This window comes from Sinocyclocheilus anshuiensis, unplaced genomic scaffold (genome assembly GCF_001515605.1).
Source record: "Sinocyclocheilus anshuiensis isolate Anshui unplaced genomic scaffold, SAMN03320099.WGS_v1.1 scaffold330, whole genome shotgun sequence".
In the NCBI taxonomy this organism is placed as follows: Eukaryota; Metazoa; Chordata; class Actinopteri; order Cypriniformes; family Cyprinidae; genus Sinocyclocheilus; species Sinocyclocheilus anshuiensis.
This window is the reverse complement of record NW_015547689.1, coordinates 2,166,294-2,181,261: the sequence shown is the minus strand read 5'-3', so window position 1 is coordinate 2,181,261 and position 14,968 is coordinate 2,166,294. Positions and strand designations below refer to the sequence as shown.

General features: G+C 39.5%; 1 pseudogene; it reads right to left on the bottom strand.

The window, feature by feature from the left end:
- LOC107703453 (carbonyl reductase [NADPH] 1-like) overlaps positions 1-6,501 on the bottom strand; it is a 9,468-nt pseudogene extending 2,967 nt beyond the window's left edge.
- Between the last annotated feature and the right edge of the window lie 8,467 nt (positions 6,502-14,968).

The following is a 14,968-nucleotide window of genomic DNA, read 5'->3' as shown; positions in this document are numbered from 1 at the left end:
GTTATGCAAATCTTCCCACATAGTGACGTAGATATGTGGGGGCGTGTTAGAACGAGCCGTTTTAGGCAGGCGTGGTTGACTCTTAACTTTCATAAAGAATATCTCTTTGGATTTGAGACTTCCATCTTTGCAACTTTACAGATCTTCTTTATGCACCAAGAGCTTCAAAGAGAAAGGAACAATTGAAATTGCATCATATAACCTCTTTAAAGTAAATTAACATAGCTTCATTAAATTGTAGATAGAGACACACAGACGCAGGTAACACACACAACTGTCATCTCTCTCTCTGTATAATTCATTCAAATAAATGCTATAATTAATTCAAATAAATGTGGTCTTACCACAATATTTAATCTCTGTGTCTGATTTGCTAGAGCTAACGAGCCGTAACTGACGAAAATAACCATCATTTTTACCCTTCCGGTCAAATATTGCACTGCAAACATCATTCAAACAATCAAACAACAGCTTTTACTTGTCAATGCTGGCAAATGATCATGGTATAAGCGGAATAATGCACAGCTAGCTGTGCATCAAACGATTTTAATGCACGACGTGTAGGCCGAGAACCACCCGACGCGAAGCCGAGAACAGCTAGCAGTGCATTATCCCTTACGAATTAAATTACAGCTATTATATATAGAATGTTTTATTATCTAATGTTTTAATTGTTCTTTGACATTCAAAACTAATGTTTGAAGGCAATTCCCGCATTGTTGATAAGAACATCCAGGCCGCCGTACTTCTGCTCCAGAAACTTTTTCAGTTTCAGAGAGCTTCCTTGGTCATATATCAAGTTCATAGAAGATGATTTTTTTGCATCCTTCAGATTGCAGTCCAGCAACCGCCTCTTGACGGTAGGTTTAGGGGTGGGGTTAGGTAAGGGGGATCATTTTGATTGCATGATTGAGAAACACCCTGCAGTTTGAAAACACCCACAAATTCAGAAACGCCCACTTTTGCTCTGCAGAGACCACAATCTCACTCTTTTGGACATGGATTTCTATAGTCTGCCGTTAAGTCACGAAATAAAGAGTCTGCTGTTGAGCTTTGAAATGTTATTTTCTGGAACATTCCATATTTGCACAGCGCCCAGCTGCTCCTCCTCTAAGTCATGCTTACTTATCATGTTGATAAACTTTATTGATAGCTTTATCACTCGGGTGTAATTTGAATGCACATTATATTAAATGTTATAAAATAATATATTATAGTTATCAGCAGTCATAACAGTAATAGGTTATATCAATGGACGCTAAAATTGAAAATTGCTAAACGAGAAACAGACTTTCAAATAAATATGGCAATGAGGAATATATATTACAATGAAAGAAAAACAGTTTGTCGTTTTTGTTTAGGCTAATATCCCTGGAGGAATAAAACTTAGATAACCCCAATGTAAAAATAAAAAAAATAAATAAAAAAAAAGGTCTCGAAGTAGTAACTTGAGATGGTTCAAAAACTATTAGCGTACTGGGTTTTAAAAGAAATATAATTTCAGTGATTCCACTTCAATGTGTTACTTGCTTTTTATTTGTACTTAGTTTTTTTTAGTATAGGTGCAAATGATATGTGCAAATTAAGCTTTCAGGTAAAACCAAATTTTATGTCACAAAACATTACAAACTCGACAGGTTTTGCCTTTTTAGTGACAGAATCAACCAGTGTGAGTCAAGAGGGCATGTAGAGAAAGCATTTAAAATCCATCTTGTTAATTGTGATTTGTCTTTATTTGCTGCCATCTGCTGTTCAAAAAATGTTTTCAAAATATTTTGCAAGTTGAAGATAAATTGACAGATCCCAGGCTACCTACATGAAAAAAAATACTATAGTAAATTAATTAAAGAAAATGTAGTAAAATTTCCATAGTAACTACTATAGTGTTTTGAACCATAAAAGTACTATAGTAAATTGTAACTTATGAATGGTCATTTGCTGTGGTAATTCTACTATAGTAATATAGACAAATTACTTTAGCCATTACTGTAGTAAATTTTCTAACACTCCAGTATACAACATGACAGTCTTAGCAGTCTTAAGTCAGGGCAAAACATATACTAATACAAAGCATGCAAATTCCTTAAAATGGACAACACTAAACAACATCTTAAGAATGATTTTACATTATTTAAGCATTATTTAACCTGACATTACTGTCAAGCAGAAATGGGAGTCTGGCCTTGGCAGCCCCTGAAAGAAACACACACATAACACACACACAAGTGAATTTATTACTGGTAAATGCACTTTTATGTGTATTAATTGTTATTTCCTAAGTCTTTCTTGGGATGGACGGCTTAACTGGAGTGCCTTTTGATGACTGGACCCCAGTCACTGAATGTTTTCAGGCCCAGTGTCTGTTGATGCACACAAACATCAAGGCTTGACTTGGCCGGAGTAGGGGCTAGCTAAGGCAGTCCTGACTGCAGAAGACTCTCCAGCCTCTGCACAATACCTGCTAGCACTATCTATCAACCCATATCCATGAACATCCCTTTTTTTCTCCCACATTTCTCAGTAAGGAGAGGAACAGAACACCAAGTGAAACTTTGTTGGATTACTTGTTTTCTTGAATGGTGACAATCAGTGTGTTCATTACACTATTTACTGACTACTGCTTTCAGAGGGCAACATATCATCTTGTATGGAGACCTCAGCATAATTCAGATATTACTTACAAATGTTAAGAACGTAAGCTATTTATTGACAAAATGAAACATTTGAAAACATGCATTTTTTCACCTAGAAAATAACAAAGATCCTACTTTAAAGGCAGTAACTTATTCTTAGAGCCACAAAGTCGAAAAATATTGCCTCTCAGAGCCTGAACACTCAGCCCATAAATGGCTGGATTCAGAACAGGAGGAAATATCAAGAAATAAAGTGACATAAATATTTGTGTTTCAAATGGGAGATAACTTGTGTCAAAGCGACTTTGTACAATTTCAAAAAAACATCCCACACTATAGTTCAGTATTGCAAATAAGTGTGGAGAGCAGGTTTTCATTGCTTTTATTTTAGACTCTTTAGCGGCAGTAAAGCATATTTTAAGAATATGTCCGTATGAATATAAAGTCATCACAAGCTGAGGAAAAGTGTATACAACAACAGAAAGCAATCCAATAGCACTCACAACATTTGTGTCATCACAGGACAGTTTGACAAGAGAATAGTTGGAGCAGTAGACTCGCCCTATAATGTTTCTACAGTGTGTCAAGCGCAGAGTCAGAATAAAAAACAAAGCGAATGCCACTAAAGGATAACCCCATGAGAAAGCTATTAGTTTATACACTTTTGTGATCGTCATAATAGTGTGATACTGCAGCGGATAGCAGATGGCCACATAGCGATCATAGCACATCACTGACAAAATGGTGAACTCTATGATAGCATATGTGTGCAGGAAGTAAGTTTGAGCCTTACAGCATGCCAAAGATACCTCATGAGGAGGAGACATTAAAGTAGCTAGCAAGGGGGGAAGCAAAGCTGTGCTACCATAGATGCCATTTACAGCCAAGTTACATAGAAAGATGTGCATAGGTTTATGAAGCACTTTGTTGCTAATTACGACAAAGATCACAGTAATGTTTGCAAAGAGTACAAGCATGTATAACATGAAAAAGATGACAAAATACAGGTATTTAAGGTCCTCCATTCTGTAAAAGGCTTCCAGTATTATAAATGACACAACGGATGAGTTTTTCATCTTCTTTATAATGTTCAACTAACTGTAAACACAAAATATTTAGATTAACATGTTCCTTTTTTAGATTCAGTCTCCATTGTCTCTAGGTGCTGGCAGTTATCCAGTCCATGTGTAAAGTTAAGATACCTACAAACAGTAGTCCAGATAGTTCAAATCAAATGAACAACACAAATGGATGACACATCATGACTCTTACTTTACTGTGCATTCATGCTGTTTATATGAGCATTGTGTATAACTTTGGATGGCTGTCTTGGGGTTTCAGATCACATGATGATGATGTTCTGTGTATGTAAATTTCCTGTTATGGAACATTTCTTGAATGCGAAATGCTAATTAATTCTACATTTATTGAACCTTTAAAGCCTGACATGAAATAATAGTCTGATTTATTTTTTATTTTTATGTAACAGTTGAACAGTTGAACAAGAGATAATTTTGGAGATCACTAGATTTAACGCTGGAGATAATGTTGGAGATGACGGGAGTTAATGGTGGAGAATCTGTGTATTATTCGATCATTGGTTTTTTGATTTCCATTTTCTAATTTTTCTACTTTCAATATTAAATCAAAAAACGAATGATCGAATGATAGACGGATTGTGGAGATCACAGGAGTTCATGTTGGATATTGCTGGAGATAATGTAGGGGATGACTGGAGTTAACGTGGGAGATCAAGGGAGATCGCTGGAGTTAATGTTGGAGTAAACATTGGAGATCGCTGGAGTTAACACAAGACTGTGATCTCCAGCGATCTCCAATGTTTACTCCTGTGATCGCCATTGTTAAATATAGAACTGAACTGCTCAAGACATAATATAAGTGAAATCACCGCGCTATGATTTCACTGAGTAAACATTTCCTAACAAGTCCGCCGTTTTTATATCTGAAGTCTCACTGCACACTCCCATGACAGATTTCATCAAGGTTAAGTCAAATATAATAAATGTAATACAATGCTTCTCTCTAGAGTTATTTTTTTATAGCTGACTATCAAGTTTATGTACAATGAATGTCTTTCCTGAGGTAATTGTGACTTTACGTGACATTTTGTGTTTTGCCGTCTTTCTGTGGCTGAAAAAACACGTTTATGGTTTGTATTTTGTGATAAAATTCACAGAATTTGAAAGCTGATCATTTATTTCTGATTAAAAGTAACAAAGCACAAAACTTATTGCGATTATTGGATGGCAGGCACGCTACAAATAATGAATTGAATTAAAGACGTGAAATATTTTCAAGCACACTGTCCTTCCAAGCAAGATGTCAAATGGTTCAGTTTCTTTTAATAATCCCAATTCATATGTAATATTTTACTGCATAATTATTACATGATTGATATCGCTTATCCTGCACGAAAAGACCATAAACATTACAGTTCACGTCTGCAGTAATAATGAACTAACAGACATGAATCCTAAAAACGAATAATGTCCGAGCAAATCATGACTTTTCACTTTACACGTACCTCTGACTAGACGTAAGATTTAGTCTCAGATGTAGCACTACGTCGAGATGGTGCAACGGGTATAAATTCTACGCACGACTTAAAGCGCATTTTACGTCCAGCCTAGTCTTACAACCGGGTATACGTCCAGCTGGTGCAACTGGCCCATGACCTCCAAAGTTAACTCCAGCGATCACTAATGTTAACTTCAGCGATATCCAATATTAACTCCCTTGATCTCCAATGTTATCTCCAGTGATTTCCAGCTTTATATACAGCAATCTCCAACATCAACCTCTGTGATCTTCAACATTATCTCCAGCGATCTCCAATGTTAACTCCAGTGATCTCCAACTTTAACTCCAGTGATCTCCAATGTCTCCATAAGTACAGGTGCCTTTTCCACGACATTCTAATTTATTGAGATGCACCTGTACACTTGTCTGCTCCCATATGTTTGTGCTGATCTGATAATCTGTGCTGATCTGCCTACAAAGACATCATTATAACTGTTACTCCATCACTGATATACCTTGTCTGATCATGTATTTAACTGCTATTACCCTACATCTGTGCAATAAATACCTGCTGATTTGGTTCATAACATCTAGTGTCATATGTCTGGAGTTCTGTGACAGTGGACATTATAGAATTGAACTAAAAGGTATTTGCTAAAAAATAATAAACTATCAATCAGACGACAGAAGGCATGTAGTAGATTGTATACAACATGTTTTTTTTCAGCAGAGTTTTTATCAGGTTAATAATTTAGAAGCCTTAGAAATTTGCATATCATGGTCTCAAACTGAGCTTCGGACTGCTTACCTGTGCTCCATGTGTCTCTCCTGCGATTCTCCAAGCCTGTGCTCCTTCGTTGTCTCCTGTGTTCCCCGATAATCTCCTTGGATCCTCTTACCTGTGTGTGTGCTCCTATCTGGAAACTTACCGATCACAAAGAGGTGTGCACTCTATCCTCTGCTACGCGTCCTTGATCTCTCCACTATCTACAAGGACAGTATCCTAGTCAAATCTCAATATCGTCTATTATCTGCTTCCTATCTTGCTGTTAATAAACTCTTTGAACTGACCTCTGCTATCCTGAGTCCTTCTGTTACAGAAGAACAGACCTTTAAAGAACAACAGCACAAGCATCTCGGATCCATTCCAAAAGCTCGTGGACTCTCTCAAACGAGCATTGAGTTCCTCCACATCCGCATCACCATCCACCACTTCTCCTTCACCTCCTTCAGTCCCGTGACCAATCCAGTGCCGTACTCTGGCTTGGCGGAGGATTGCAATGGATTCTTCTTGTAATGTTCGTTGGCCCTGGAGATGCAGCCGCATCAGTTTACCACAGAATGGGCAAAAATAGCTTTCATCATTTGAAGAATTAATTTGCAAAAACCGATAAATGGCACTTTAAAAAAAAGAGAGCTGATTGCCGTGCATTATTCTCCACATATAGTGCGATCTGAACCCTAAACACGTTTTGTCAAAAAAGCCGGTTTTGTCCACTTTCAAGGCATCGCGAGTTCCCGTTTTACTGCAGAAGCCGACAAGCGCCCTTGTTGTTTTTGAACAGAAGCCGATAAGTCCATTTTCGTGAATCAGACCACTGTATTCAGGTCAGGTGACAAGGCTACTTTCACTTTGAAAAGATGTGCTAGCTGAGAGGAGTTTCGTCAAAGCTGACTAAAAGTGATCAAGGATGGATCATTTCGACGAACTTGATAAACCAGTGATATCTTCTTCAGGGCGAAAAAGGACAATAAAAGCTGAAACGTTTTCACGGAACCTTGCAAAAGCAGCGCGTTACAATGGTGAGGGAAAAGATCTGTGAATTGCGTGTAATCACATCCATACAGTTTATGATCACAACAACAACAACGTTTGTAAGGCATCTACATTGTTAGATTACAAAGATTAAACGAGTGTTTTTTAAACTCTAAAACATGAAATGTGGAGTTATCTGCTTTTGCCAAAAAACGACTGTTGGAGTTATCTGCTTTTGCTATAAAACAAACTTTTAATATGTAAAAAAAACTTACTGTCAATTAACTTTAATTTTGTAAATTACCTGTATTTGTTTAAGTTATTATTACTTAATCAAAACAAAACAAAACAAAACAACCCAACTGCAGTTTGATTGATATTACGTGGAATGTGCAATAAAAAAAATGTGATTTCTGAAAAAAAAAAAAATGGAGTTATCGGTTTTTGCAAATGAACTCTTCATTTAATTGTTGACCAGGCGAGCACTTCAATTGGCCCAAACCATTTGGGATCAAGCAGGACCAGTTACTCAGTCCCTGCAGAGTTTCGTGAGCCACTTTCGTCAGGTTTTTGGTCGACCAGCTAGTTATATCACCTTTGTCAAAGAAAAATGTAAATCTCTGATTATGCTCTCTGATTATGTTTAGAACTCTCACTGCTGCCAGTGGCTGGAACGAGTGCTCGCTCATAACAACCTATCGACAAGAACTGAATCCCGGATTGTGGCTACATCTCGCTACATAAAGTGACAACATCTATCTCAAGAAATTAATTCAGCTGTCCATTCAAGTTTCCCATCGCGTCCAGCAATACATGGAGGAAATGCAGGGCCAATCCACCTCCTCTCTTCTTCGCCAGCCAGAGTATGCTTCTGCTCCAGAACCAGATATGGAACCCATGCAGTTAGGAAACACCCGTTTACCATATACTGAGCGGCAGAGGTGGCTGACCCAGGGTCTATGCTTATACTGTGGTGTTGGAGGTCATCAGTACATGTCCCATTCGTCCTCCACATTCCGTGGTACGTTTTCTCCATGATCCATCAGTTGAATTCCAGTTGTTAACTATTATTTTTAGTAGTTTTAGTTGTTAACTACTACCTTACTGTTCCTGGTATATCTTTATCTGTTGCAGCCCTCATCGACTCTGGGTCAGCCAGAAACGTAATCTCTGGGAACCTCTGCCACCAACTTAAGCTCCAGAAGAGGACCATCTCAACCACTACCAAGTCTAGTCAGTGATCGGTAAACGCCTCAGTAGATGAAATGCCCAAATCAGTGTGGGTCCCATTCAGATGCGGGTCAGAATCTCTCATGAAGAATCCAACTCCATACTGGTTCTGGAGCAGTCTACCACGGATATCATTTTGGGTCACCCATGGTTTAGTCAACACCTCCGCAGACCTCCTCAGTGCATACAACCTCATCCAGATACACAAGAGGGATGAGTGGAAGACCGTGTTTGTGATACCTACTGCCCACTATGAATATCGGGTTATTGAATTGTTGTCATTATACCATGTACAATGAAAATAGAGTAGCTTCCCTTTGACATATATCACATAATACACATACATCAAAAAATTTAAAAGCCATATGGCCTGGTCAATGCCCCCTCTGTATTCCAGGAGGTGCTCCGGGATTTCCTCCACAAGTTCATGTTGGTTTACATTGATGACATCTTTGTGCATTCCCGGAGCATGACCAAACATCACCAGCATGTAGCAGAGGTACTACAAAGTCTGAGGGAATACATTCTTTTCCTCAAAGTCGAGAGTGTTCCTTCCATCGGTCCTCAGTACAGTTCCTTGGATATCATATCAGCAAGAACGGTATCCGGATGGACGAGGGGAAGGTTGACAACCACAGCTATCAAAGAATTCCAACGCTTCCTGGGTTTTACCAACTTCTATCATCGCTTCATCAAAGACTTCAGCTTCATAGTCCATCTACTCACCAGCCTTCTCAAAGGTTGGTCAAAGTCTCTGTCCTGGTCACAAGCCGCCACTCAAGCCTTTGAGAAGCTCAAGGAGATGTTTACCACTGCACCACTGCACCACTCCTCACACATCCCGACCCCACCAAGCGGTTTGTCGTGGAGGTGGATGCCTCTACCACTGGGGTGGGCGAGGTGCTGTCTCAGCAGCATGGGGACCCCGCTACACTCCTTCTATGTGCCTTCTTTTCCAGAAAGCTCTCCCCAGCAGAGATGAATTATGACATTGGTGACAGGGAGTTACTCACCATAAAGCTCGCCTTAGAGGAATGGAGGCATTGGTTGGAGGGATGACAACACCCCTTCATGTTCACAGATCATAACAATCTCCAATATCTCCAGGAGGCTAATCGACAAGCCAGATGGGCCCTTTTCTTCATGCGTTTCAATTTCATTATCTCCTATCAACCAGGCTCCAAGAACGTCCAAGCTGATGCACTCTCCCGTCTCCATGCTCCAGAGGAAGACTCCTCAACTCCTGAAACAATCATTCCTCAAAAGCTCATTATCAGTCAGATCCAATGGTCCCTAGACGAAGAAATCTCAACAGCCAATGCCTCCAATCTGCCTCCACCGCGGTATCCTCCCAATCTGTTATATGTACCCAAGAATCAATGCATAGCCATCATACAGTCTGTTCACTCCTCTCTGGGCACTGACCACTCAGGGGCCAATGTAACTCTCTCACTGCTTAAAGATCGCTTCTGGTGGTCAAACATGGCTCAAGAGGTGAGAAGGTTCATACAAGGATGTAAGGAATGTGCCATCTCAAAGAGGCCTCGCCATCTACCATCTGGCAAACTTAACCCGCTGCCCGTTCCTCGACGCCCCTGGTCACAGATCTGCCGCCATCCTCTGGTAATACCTGCATACTAGTCATCTTTGATCGTTTCTCTAAATCCTGTCTGTCCTAATCTGATTAACCTCAGGAATTTACCCACTGCCATGGAGACTGCAGAACTCCTATTCTAACATGTGTTACGATACTTTGGTATCCCAGAGGATATCATGTTGGATAGCGGTCTACAATTTATCTCACGAGCGTGGAAGGCATTCTACACCCTCCTAAGTGTGACCGTGAGTCTCTTGTCTGGTTATCATCCGCAGTTGAATGGGCAGATGGAGAGAAAGATCCAGGAAGATGGGAGATTCCTGTGAGCTTTCTGCCATGGCCACCAGAACTCTTGGAACCAGTTCCTGAGCTGCGCCGAGTATGCACAGAACTCTCTTTGTTCAGCCGCTACAGGGTTGACCCCCTTCCAATGCGTACTCAGGTACCAACCCCTCATGTTCCTGTGGTCCAGGGAGCCATCAGACATACCATCTGTTGACCACTGGTTCCAGGAGAGTGAGAGAGTCTGGGACGCTGCCCATCACCAGCTTCAAAGGGCAGTGCGGTGACAGAGAACCCAAACTGATGCCTGGTGGACCAACACACCTCTATATCAACCCGGGCAGAAAGTCTGGTTATCCACTCGGGACATCAGGATGCGCCTGCCCTGTAAGAAGCTAAGTCCCAGATACATTGGTCCCTTCCCCATTGTCCGGCAGATCAATCCAGTCACCTATAAACTTAAATTACCACCTGAGGGGGGCGGTACTGTAACGGAAGTGCCAGGCTCCCTCACCTCTCAGTCACATGCCTTGTCCAAATACCCACACTTGCGGTCTTTGCACTTGACCACTTGAACACTTATATGACGTATTTCCTGTATTTGGCCCAAGTGTTCAAGTGAGGATGAAGACCACAAGTGTGTGTCAAACTTTTCATTATCTGATGGGACACACTTATAGTGTTGTAAAAATGCAAGTGTTTACATAGCTTTATTTTAATTTTAATTTTAAATACTTTGCATTTTAAAATCAACTTCTAAATGTCTGTTCAGTAGTCCCTATAACATGACATCATTTTAATTTGTGGTGCTTCTAATTAAGTGATAAAAAGCAGTTGCAAATATTGTACAAAATAAATATTGCCACTACTCATCTTTGCACCAATAAAACGTAAAAACTCTGTTTTTCTACCAAATTATATGTAATATCTAATTATTATTTTAATATTTAACTTGCATTGGAAAGGTTTCCGTGACCTCTCGCAAGATCTCGGCAAAAAGTCTCATGATTTATTTCGAGAACATGATGCATGATGGGATACACTAAGCCTCGAATAGCGCTCCGGAGCGGTATTCGAGATAGTGTGGATTTAGTGTGCGTTAAGGTTACTGCGCTTTGCCTTTTTTAAGACCTGGGACAGTCTTGCACACTTACTTCCTGTCATGCGCACTCGCTCTCAAGTGGTCAAGACTGCAAGTGTGGGTATTTGGACAAGGCAACAATGTGCACCATCTCCTGAGTACTAATCACCCGCACCTGATCTGGATTGAGCTGCAATCACCTAACCACATATAAGCGCACACCTCTCACTCAGTCACCGTCTGGTTTCAAACTGAGCTTCTGACTGCTTACCTGTGCTCCATGTGTCTCTCCTGCGATTCTCCCAAGACTGTGCTCCTTTGTTTTCTCCTGTGTTCACAAATCATCTCCTCGGATCATCTTACCCATGTGTGTGCTCCTCAGTGTTGCCAATTTAGCTACTTTGTAGCTAGATTTAGCAACTTCCCTGCCCCTTTTGAGACTTTTTTCAAAAGTTGAGGGACAAATATAGCAACTTCTTGGACAAACCTTATCTAAGCTCTCATCTTGCCCACTGATCTACGTTCATCTTTATATAGATCAGTCTTCCTACATCATCCACTTCCTACGTAATTTATTTTGCTTCAAAATCTCGACCACCATTCACTACCATTATAAAGCTTGGAAGAGCCAGGACATTTTTTAACATAACTCCGATTGTATTCATCTAAAAGAAGTCATATACACCTAGGATGGCTTGAGGGTGAGAAAATTATGGGATAATTTACATTTTTGGGTGAACTATGCCTTTAAGTGATAAAAAGCAGTTGCAAATGTTGTACAAAATAAATATCACCACTACTCATCTTTGCACCAATAAAACGTAAAAACTCTGTTTTTCTACCAAATTATATGTAATATCTAATTATTATTTTAATATTTAACTTGCATTGGAAAGGTTTCCGTGACCTCTCGCAAGATCTCGGCAAAAAGTCTCATGATTTATTTCGAGAACATGATGCATGATGGGATACACTAAGCCTCGAATAGCGCTCCGGAGCGGTATTCGAGATAGTGTGGATTTAGTGTGCGTTAAGGTTACTGCGCTTTGCCTTTTTTAAGACCTGGGACAGTCTTGCACACTTACTTCCTGTCATGCGCACTCGCTCTCAAGTGGTCAAGACTGCAAGTGTGGGTATTTGGACAAGGCAACAATGTGCACCATCTCCTGAGTACTAATCACCCGCACCTGATCTGGATTGAGCTGCAATCACCTAACCACATATAAGCGCACACCTCTCACTCAGTCACTGTCTGGTTTCAAACTGAGCTTCTGACTGCTTACCTGTGGTCCATGTGTCTCTCCTGCGATTCTCCCAAGACTGTGCTCCTTTGTTTTCTCCTGTGTTCACAAATCATCTCCTCGGATCATCTTACCCATGTGTGTGCTCCTCAGTGTTGCCAATTTAGCTACTTTGTAGCTAGATTTAGCAACTTCCCCGCCCCTTTTGAGACTTTTTTCAAAAGTTGAGGGACAAATATAGCAACTTCTTGGACAAACCTTATCTAAGTTCTCATCTTGCCCACTGATCTACGTTCATCTTTATATAGATCAGTGAATTTGCCATTGTGATGTCATCTAGTGACATTTAGCTACCAGTTTTAGCTACTTTCAATTGAAAGCAGTTGGCAACACTGGCGCTCCTTCCTGGATACTTACCGATCACAAAGAGATGTGTGCTATATCCTCTGCTCCGCGTCCTTGATCTCTCCACCATCTGCAGGGACTGTATCCCAGTCATATATCAGTATCGTCTATTATCTCCTTCCTATCTTGCTGTTAATAAGCTGTTTGAACTGACCTCTACTATACGGAGTCCTTCTGTTACAATAATATACTAGTAACCTTGCAGGCCACTTATTAAAGTTTTTTTTTTTGAGTGCATGTTATAGATCTTACTATGAATTATTTTCTTTCTTTTCTTTGCAATAATTGTTTATGCCTTTTAAGAGTTGACCGTTATTGTGACATGTAATATTCTTTCTTTTTTTCTTTTTTTTTTTAGGTAGAAGGTGAAATGTTTTTTTGATTGCATCAGTGTTTGCATTCATTGTTTGCTTAGTATTATGGTAGTCAGCCCTCTTTGGGGAGGTCATTATGGCCTTATAGTGGGATTTTGTCCTCGTGACACTGTCCATTGGGGTCAGTTTGTTGACCTTGTACTTCAGATACATCAGTGAATTCTTTAAATTGCCTCCCTGGGAGTTTGTGTGTTTTGAGAAATAATGACCCCCTAATTAACATGTTTATCTAGTTTCAAATTTGTCTTTGTTTTCTCAAAGGCACAGTGATTAAACATGACCACAGATGTTTATGAGCAACTGTTGCTGGCCATTTTAATCTTTAATCTTTTAATCTTTAAAAAAAGATTGGAATCCTGTTTAGCTGTGTAATATCAGCTACATCTTTAATAATATTTAATACAACTGCCATTTTTCCCCCCCAGCTATTCTGAGAATATTCATTGAAGATCGCAGGTATCTAGGCCTGAACCTACAATTATTCTATTGTTAATATGATTAACAATTTCAAAGTCTTGCATATTAAATTATTATTAAATCTCAAACATTTATAGGATTACTTATATTATTGACGTTATACCACAATTTGACTGGACAAAAGGAAATCTCAGACTATATCAAATAACTTGATGGTTGACTTTAGTTTGAAGCTCTTTGTTGATCGTGAGAATTAGTGGCTTCTTCTATTCTCAAAGGTTTATTAAGCCTACAGTTTGAAAACATCACAGCAATGAGCTTGTAATATGGTAATTATATATAATGAAGTATATGTCACTACCATATGCTCTGTCTGAGACCATCTGTTCTTATTCAGCTGGATTCATGACCTCATTCATAGCAAGGCCCATGACTGCAAGTGTGTGATGAAATTGATACTAAAAGAATGGATTTGTAAAATGAATGTGGATAACAGCTTAGATAATGTGGTTTTAGATTAACTGAATGAGAGTTAAATTTTTATATTTGAGTTTTATTACAGTACTTTGGAGACACATAAGATTACTGGGAATGAACACTAAGGTTTTTAATAGAACTCTCCATGCTATATAGAATCTCCAGTATGTTGGTTTCTAAGAGGAAATCAGAGAAGAAAACTATGGTTTCTGAAAGGAAATGTAATGAAAAAGTGAAGAAATAAACCAAAGTCTTCCTTTAAATCCAGTATTAGGTAACACAATTTCGGACACATGATCAGATATTGTGGCCTGCCTGTCATAACTATGAAGAGCACTGTGATCTGGCCATGGCTCTCACATGGGACCAATCAGAGAAATTATAGCCCAAGGGGGACAATTATCAAACCCATGATAAATAATGACCTCTGGTTCTCTTTATTCTACTCTCAGGCAATTTTAATCCTTTGTAAACAGTGTCTAATGCTGTGAGACAAACAAGTTGTAATGTTTGTGAAATGATCCATCTTTACAAAGCGTATATTGCATAACACTACAAGGCAAAATTGTTTAAATAACTTTAGACCAAAGAATATTCACCTCGAATTAGGATATGATAAATGTGCTGGCAAACATTTCATGCGGTTTATATTTAATGCCTACTGCTGCAGTGCAGCTGGATGGAGTAGCAATCCATAAAATGGGGGACAACACTGGTGAACTTTGTCACCCTAATGTGTTTTCACCTCAAATTTTCAATGACCACACACTGCACCCCCCTACACATTCATATTACATACAGGATTTTCGGGTCCACTGGACCTGGGGCTAATAAAAGTGTGGAAATTTTAGGTCCTTTATGTACCCTCACTCTGTCCACCTATTGTCTGGGCCTGCTGTTAGTATGTGTGTGTGTGTGTGTGTGTGTGTGTGTG